A 9,187-nucleotide genomic window follows, 5' to 3' on the forward strand; every position below is an offset into this window, starting at 1 on the left:
TAGGCAAAAAATTGTTAAATCTATTAATTTTTTGTGCATGAGTAACTAGCTAGCTGTTTATTTCATATTTCTTACCCACGATATAGGTGAGGCTAAGTTGAGCTCTGCTTAACTAAATTTCTAGCCTCATGATCATAAGTTCTAATCCTATTGAAACATGTTCACTACCACAACATGTGCTTGGTCAACTATTCAAATTCAGACAAAAATAATTCAACAGTAAAAGTAAAGCACAAACAGGCAAACGGGTAATATTTTTTATATAGTTTAAAAAATTATTAAATAGTGCATTGTTTGACGCAATTCCACTAAAATAATTTCACTTAATTCACACTCGAAACTAAATTACAAGGAAAGGAAGATATAGAAAATAAAAAAGAGGACTAACAATTAAAGATGTAATTGAAAAATAAAGCATAAATGTTATAGATGAGGATTCTCTCCTATATTTAAAAGTCTAGTACTGAATGAAAATTGTAAAACATGGCAATTTTCTTTTCCACAATTATAATTTAAATTATTTTCAATCAAAAAATTGTGTTTCTCCTCTTAACCAATATTGCAGACGAGTTATACTCAAATGTTATGTGTATTGGATTTCTAATATATATGGAATAAAATAAAAAAAAGTTAAAATTGAGAATCTTCCAAAGAAAAGCTATAAGCACAAAACATATATGCAGCAAATTGGTGTAAATGCTTGTATGAATCAAATAATGGGTGTTATAAATCTCGTCAGAAACAAACAATGATGGCAAAGGCCTAACAATAATGGTTCTCTTCCACTAGTAATCCATTCAACCATCTCTTCAATAATCATTTTTCCTTTTCCACTGTAAATACAGTACCCACCCCCATTTAATAAATTAATGAAATTTGAGACTTCATGATTTAAGGAGTGGTTAGGGTAGTTTATGATTTCCCTTCATAAATGTGTATGACAGTGAAGGGTTTTTTGTTGTTGATTTACTATTTGCATGGCAACATAAATAACTGGCACTCATGAATACCCATCATCATATACCTTGTCTATAATTACAATTATGCAGAATGGTAATGACCCATCTTTAATTTTTACCAAAAGGAAAAAAATTAAAAGGAGAAAGGTAGCAAAATAAAAACTTGAATGACAATAAGTTATATTTGAAGACAACTGTATTTATGTTCTTTGATGTATCATTTAAGATTAAATTTTAATTTTTAATATGTTATCAATATTTTATTAATTTTATAATATAGATGCATTTCCACACAAAGTCTTTCTGGGACACTAGTAAGAGATGATTGCATCACCGTGTGAGAAGCAAAGTAAATTAAGTTTTGGAGCATGAAGGACCAACACACGTGAAAGGCTTTGAAATTCCATCCCTTAGTTATAATATATACTCATCATGGGTGAACGTGTGACACTATTGGCAAGAGAAAGATTTGAATGTGACCCACAAGGTAATGAGTTGTGGAAGAAACTAAAGGAAATGAATGGATATGCATTTAACCAAAGCCAAATGGCATGACTTCATCAATATATCAAAGCCTTTTAAGTCTATATATCCTTCCATTATTACTTCTTTTTCTGAGGTCATTTATAATGATTTCGCATAATAACAATCCCTGCGCTGCTAATGATGAATTTTTTACATTATTACGGTCCGTAAGTGCATTGATCCCTACACGTGAGCTTAGGGGTTTGATAAAAAAAATTGGGGGACCACAAGTACGACAAAACACACTTCTTCAATTCATTATTGTTTCACTTAGAATCGTTTTCAATAATGTAGACACAAATACATAGTTTTTAGACTAAGATAAAAAGTAATATAATTTAATATTTTTATTTTTAATATATAATGAGATGACATTTTTATTCTATATACAAGTGTGAAGGTAATAACTTGGATCTTTTCTGTTCACACATTTACAGTTTCTAAAAGCATACATTTGTAATTGCATTCGATAAAGGATCATGGAAGAATCTCTTTAACCTATTTCTTTCTTCTTCTTATTCTTTTTATGAAGAAAAATATCATTTTTCAAAAGAAAAATGGTTGTTCAATATTGTGAGTACAATGTTTTAGTAAATCAAGAGTTTAGCAAAGTTCAATTATTATCATTTATTTAAATTCCAAAAAATAAACTGAAACCTGTGAGAGTTGAGGAAATAGTTGTGTTAAAAATCCTACTCTTTTGCATTTTTAGGTAAAATTTAGTTGTTAGAGAGTAAAGTAACTTAGTTAAAATGGATAAATGTGTTGAATTCACATTTTAATGTTAAGATTTTAGAAGATTCCTTCACCCTATAGGTAATGAACTAATTCAAACATTGACCTTTTGATTTACTTGGAGATCCAATGGAGCATCAATCAACCAACATTTTTGTAGTAATATTAAGAATTTAAACAAAATCAATTTTTCTTAATGAAATAATTCAACTTTCTTATGTCACAAAATTCCTTTTTTATTAGTACGTTCTTCTTCCTCGGTTCATATTAGTCAAGCATGAAGATAAGAAGCTTCAAGCCAACAACAAACTTAGTCATGTCAAACCAAGGTCCATACCTTGCCAAGATGATGTGCCAAGTTACAATCAATAGAGTCAAATGACTGAGTCATCGTGCCAAAAGATTTGTGAACTGACCGAGCCAACATCGTGTCTGATGACCATGTCAGATGACTATGTCATCATGCCAAGCCATGCACTAGATGACCGAGCCAGCAACAAGCATGCCAAGTGATCGTTCCATGTAGGTCACGTGGCCGAGCCAAATCCTAGGATACACCAGCTCAAGACTCATGCCAAAGACCCCGTCAACGGGCCATGGGGGATATTAGCAAGCCATGAGTGCTGCATAATAAGATTATATGTATCATAAACAATCAAAGTAAAACTCAATCAATTGAATTGTAACATGTGTATATAAGCTACAATGTTAGTTAGGAAGCTAGTTATTTTGTATTTTGTATAAATAGGGAATAGTTATCCATTGTAAACAAAGCTTTTCAATTTCAATAAAAGTAATCAAGTTTGCTTCTTCGTTCTCTTCGTTTTCTTTTTGTTTTGATTTTTTGGAAGTGTTATTAACTTATTGTGTGAAGTTATTGGAAGGATTCAAGTTTTATTATGGTATTAAAGCTCTTTTAACAAGATCTCTCCTACATTGAAAATGTCTTCCACCATTTCCTCTACAATCCCAAATACCACAAATTCTCAAATGGATATCTCACAAGATCAAGACTCACCATACTATCTTCATCCACAAGAAAATCTAGGAATTGCATTTTTCTCACCTATGCTCAATGGGGAAAATTACCATCAATAGACAAGATCCATGAGAATGAGTCTTATTTCCAAGCAGAAGCTTGTATTCGTCGATGGCACAATCTAGATGTCTTTTAGAGTAGATCCAATATTTTCAGCATGGGAAAATGCAAACAATATTGTGATCTCATGGATCACCAGGTCAGTTTCACCTTCATTTTTTCTCAAAGTATATTGTGGATAGACAAGACATATGAAATTTGGGATGAACTTAAGGAAAGATTCCCCTGATGCAATCTTTTTAGATTGCAGACTTACAATAGTCTATAGCTAATTTCAAACAAGAGGATTTAAATGTAACTAATTACTTTACTATGTTGAAGGTCCTTTGGGATAAGCAAGATAATTTCAGGCCTCTTTATTGAAAGACCATGATTTGAGTTTGTGTTTTTGGTCAGTTTCTTTCAACAAACAAAAGAATTAATGAATATATGTATAAGGAGTTGTCATTTCCTATAACTATTCTCGAATCCTTTCTGTTAGGATGTTTGACATATATTATTATATGAAGTCTCACATTGTCTAGTATTAGAATAGAATAGAATATCAATGATATATATTAGACTCAATATTTTGTTATAATGTATACAAGATAGAAGCACCAAATAGAAACACCTCATGGGAACTTGGGCCCATGGGTGTGCTAGGGCTTGTAATCCTTATTCTCTAATAATATCTTGGTAGTCGCTTAGTGCTCCGGGGACGTAGGCACAACTGGTTGAACATCGTTATCAAATTATCTTGTTTCTCTATTCTATTTATTTTATGCACATTATTTGATTGCATGTGGCCAATGTTGCGCAACGATCACTTTCACTGCACCAACAATTGGTATGAGAGCCAATTAATAGATGGCTCTTAACCTAGGCGCAAGATAATGGCTAAAGAGGGTGAAGGAATGATGGCTAGACAAGGTATATCAAAGGTACTACGTAAGAATAAAGTAAATGAGTTGAAGGAGAAGAAAATATGGTGGACCTGTAATGATGTTATATATGTTGATCCAGAATCCCAGAAACTCATGTACTAGATTATGATCAAGGTGGAGATATAGACTCATGTGTTGAGTTTGGCCCTAGGACATGTGCTGACAATATCTCTCTAGATGTTGAGATAATGATCTCAATTGAGATGAAAAGTTGTTAGCAGATCCACGTCATAGTGAAGGATATTAATTGTTAGCAGATCCACAAAAACAGAGAGGCATTGACTGACTTTGATGTAGAGTGTAACATGAGCATTGGCTTTGAAACAAGTTGTAACACGGGCGTTGGTAGAGATGTAGGGTGTGACATGGAAATTGGCTTGGATGCAAGGATGTGACACATGCATTAGTTAGTATTGACACAAGATGTGTGTTGTGGTGTATACTCCTTATGGTAGAGTATGATAGTTCTTTTGAACTATGATTGTCAGACTAGACAATAATGGTAGAGGTTGAGGCTCTCCAAGGAAGCTCCAAGGTTCAGTTTGATTAAGTATTAAAGAGGACGGTTGTTGGTGAACTTTTGTGTAGATGTTCCAATATATCGAAAGACTTCCTAACAATAGGTGGCTAGGCAAACGTGTTCCATTAGATAACGGTACGGGAAACTACACTACAAGTTTGGAGTGTTAGGCTCTTGGTAACATCGTTAAGGATACTCATAAGGTTTATGCTATAGGGGAACAAACTCTTATGTGGAGGAGTTGTTAAAGAGAATTACACATTGGGCAAGATGGAGTCATATATTCGCTAAGGTGAAGATTTTTGTGTAGATTTCCTAAGGAGCGAGATACTCGTCTATTTCAATCAAGGTGGAGATTGTTAGAGATGTTTGAAATATGTTATTATATGAAGTCTCACATTACCTAGTAGTAGAATAGAATATCAATGTTATATATTACACTCATATCCCTTATTACAAGGTGTACCAGATACAAGCACTAAATAGCAATACCTCATGGGCACTTGGGCCCATGGGTGTGCTAGGGCTTGTAATCCTTATTCTCTAATAAATTCTTGGTAGCCACTCAGTGCTCTCGGAGATGTAGGCACAACTGATTGAACCCCGTTACCAAATTCTCTTGTTTCTTCTATTCTATTTGTTCTATGCACATTACTTGATTGCTTGTGGTCAACGCGGCACAACAATCGCTTCTACTGCAACAACAAGCTTAGATATACATTTCCTTGATTTCATATTTTTAAAAATATCATGCCAAATGAATTCTCATAAGTAGGACAATCATTCAAATAATATCATCATGAGTCCAATCATGAAATTTTTAGCATGGACCTCAATTTTGTTCAATTAAACTTAACATTCATGCATAACAAATATGATTATGAAATCATGCTTTAAAAACTAAGTGAAGTTAGCAAGTTTGTAAGTTCAAGTTTTTAGACAAAAAAAAACCTTGTAAACAAAGAAAAATTAAATAAACAAATAAAATAGTAAGATGTTGCTTCCCTCTTAGTTATGTGACATGTCCTCATACCACTGAGTATAAGCAATGAAACATTGGGAAGAATATTTGAAGCAACTGAAACGTACAAACTAAAAAAACTATTGTAAAAATAAAAGATAGAAATTTTAAAAAAAAAACTAACCAAACACTTGGTTGCCTTTTCAGAAAGCGCTCATTTAACATCAATAACTAGACATTTGGTAAGTCCCTGGAGGTCTTCAAGTACAAGCACGATGTTCATGTTGCCCAAATTATCACCTATATATGATTTTAACCTCTATCCATTCACAACTCAAGTCCTTATAGAGTCTGGTTCTTTACACTTAAGTGATCAATATTCTTTAACTTTTTCATCACAAATGGTCCTAAGATCATTTTGACTATTATAAACACCTGATTTTACTTTACTTTTATTATTTTGCATTAATTTATTTATTTTAAGAAAAATAAAAGAAAAAAAAGTATAAAAAATGATAAGGGGATTCTAAAACCCATTTGGATAAAAAATAGTTAAAATTTTGGATCTCAAGTAGGAATGGTAAAGGGCATATAGGGGTCAGGTTTGTACTTATCCGAACCCAAAATTCAGAACCTGAACCCAAACTCAACATGTTAAAAATAATGTTATCATCCTCAAACACATCGGGTTTTGAGTAATCTGACCCCGCCGAGAAACCTGAAACCTTTATTCTATTGACACACTAATGAAAAGAGACCTTTATGAACATAACATCTAAAGGTGATATAAGCACATTATCCTCCATATGAAAGAATTGAGTTTTCTTTCACTTTTAATAGACAATCTATCACTAGATTCATCCAACTACCCTTTTTCTTTTCTTTTCCTCACTTTTAACAATACAAATCTATAGAATGACTAAAAAATTATAATGTCTTTCATTTTACTTTGATCCTCTTTTTTCATTTTCCTTTTTATTAATGATGATAACAAAGTAATAGTGTTAGTTGCACATATATGCACATTGGTGTAGCAAATATATATATTATCGGGCGAGTTCGAGGCACAATATGAATTATATCAAACTTAAATTCGAAAGTTAATCTCAGATATAACTCGAACTTAATCACAGTGTATTTTCCCGTTAAATTTGATTTAGGTTTGAATGAGTACTCATAGATTCAATTTTTATTATCATTCATAATCTTATGACCGAGTTTCCTTGTAAAAACTAAAAAAATATATTTCACCAATAGTTTGAAATATAAGTTTAATATTTATTTATTAATAATTTAAAGTTTTATATAATTTGTACATCATATATTATTTATGTCTAATATTTTTTATTTAAAAAATAACAATAATTAAAACATGAATGACATTTGATGCAGTAATGTATAAATTTTTTTACAATGTCATTAAATGCATATTAAACTCTATAAATAAATAATAAAATAAACAGACCCAGATTATCTGAATTGCACAACTTTCCTGTTAACTATTCGTCAGATCACATAATTTAACATCACATCACTATTAAAAGTGCTACCACGATCAAGAACATCAACATATTTGACTTCTTTTCGAACATCGTTATGATACAAAAAGGAAATTTGTTCGTGTTTTAGGATGAAAAAAGAGGCAGAAAATTCCCTTAATTGCCACATGATAATTATTACAACCTATAAACGAATGGCACAATGATAGGCATTGGAAAATTATGCTTATCATGAAATTTCAACTAAAAATAGTAACTTTCAAACTTTGCATGTGGATGGGTTGCAAAACTGTAAACGAGAGAATGATTTGGAGTTGTGGTTTTATAGAGAAGCTATTTGCTAATTCTTTTTCCACAGCTTCTAAATGGAATATATACATTATACATGTATTGACTACTTTGAGTATTTATAATACATAATAAAAAATCAAATTGAAAATAAATTCATAATTAACTCAAATAATTACCGGTCATCCTTCAAAATAAAAGAGCCAATTTATTATTATTATTATTATTATTATTATTATTATTATGATTTAATCATCAAAGAGATATAGGGTCTCTTCGGTAAAACTAATTTGCAGCTGGTAACTGGAAGCTTGTAGCTGCGTATGTAGCTTATAATCTAGAATTGTTCGATAAAACTAGATTTATAACTATCTAGAATTTAAAAAATGATTAAAAAGTACATACAATAAATATTTAGTTATTTATTAATAAAATAATTGTTAATTGGAGTAATTAAACAAATACAGAATTTAAAATCAAAATTTCCAATCCTTTATTTTAATATTTCATGTATAGTTGGATATTCAATATGTTATTTATTTTTGAGGTAAGGTAAGACAACCAAAATAGTATTTTTTAGTTGGAGATAAATAATATAATTTTTAAAATTTTTGATGGGTAAACTTGATAAGCAAATTATTAAAAATTATTTTCAGTTTTATGAAAAGTAATTTTCAAACATTGCCTATCTTTTTCAAAAGCTACAAGTTATTGTTAGTAAAATAAATCCAATCATCTCTAAGTCTTTTTTGGGTACATCTCTATGTTTTCAAAGCTATGTAAACCCTAAAGTTTTCAGCCTATGTGATCTATTAATCTATACCAACGAGCTTAGTAGTTAGATTGAGTACATATTTGGGCCTTCGTCTGGGATTTTGGAGGAATCGTATAGGAATACCACCGTTACTATCAAATCAAGAAAGAAAAATAAAAATGAAATAGTATGGAGTCATTAAATATACTTGTGATGTGACTTTTAAATATTTATTTTTCATCCATTCTTCTCCAAAATTCAAATTTCGAACTAGTATTAAAGAAGAATATTTTTAGCCCACGTGATGAAGAGATAACGTTAGCTAACACAAAAAAAATCAACAATTAAATATAAAATTTTGATGGGTCATTTATAAGCCACATCTCTCTATGACATTTTTCTCAATGTAATATATGAGTCTCACCATCCCTCTAAATCCTATCACGTTCCAACCCCTCTCAACCCTCCCTTCCTTGTCACTCTCTCTACAACAAGATCTTTTCAAGAGAGAAGTCTACAACAAGATCTTCTCAAGAGAGAAGTCTACAACAAGATCTTCTCAAGAGAGAAGTTTTTTAAGATCAAAAGTAACATCTTATTATAAATAAAATGGATATAGGTGTCATTTTTTTGGTTTTTATTTTTATTTTTAACGCCATTTTCCTCTCCATTATTAGACAGAATTTTGATTCATTCTCTGAAGGTAGAATAAGGATGTCCTATGCAATTGGCTAGTTACAAAAATAGTGTGTAACAGGTTACTTTATTGAGTAACAGGTTACATGTGTGAGAAAAGAGTTATCCAACTGAAAAACTGATTTTTGAAAGCTGAGTAACACATTACTCAAAATGAATTTTAAGTATCTGTTGGACAGAGAGTTTGAGTAACCGATTACTCAATGTAAAATTCGAATTTCTCAA

General features: G+C 31.0%; 1 long non-coding RNA gene across 1 annotated transcript in view; it reads left to right on the plus strand.

Moving 5' to 3' along the window:
• LOC109335314 overlaps positions 939–9,187 on the plus strand; it is a 13,412-nt gene continuing 5,163 nt past the window's right edge. The window contains exons 1-2 of the long non-coding RNA XR_002106194.1: positions 939–950; positions 2,936–2,942. This is a non-coding gene — a long non-coding RNA (uncharacterized LOC109335314). The remainder of the gene's footprint in view (positions 951–2,935; positions 2,943–9,187) is intronic.

The sequence above is a fragment of the Lupinus angustifolius genome, chromosome LG20, assembly GCF_001865875.1.
Source record: "Lupinus angustifolius cultivar Tanjil chromosome LG20, LupAngTanjil_v1.0, whole genome shotgun sequence".
In the NCBI taxonomy this organism is placed as follows: Eukaryota; Viridiplantae; Streptophyta; class Magnoliopsida; order Fabales; family Fabaceae; genus Lupinus; species Lupinus angustifolius.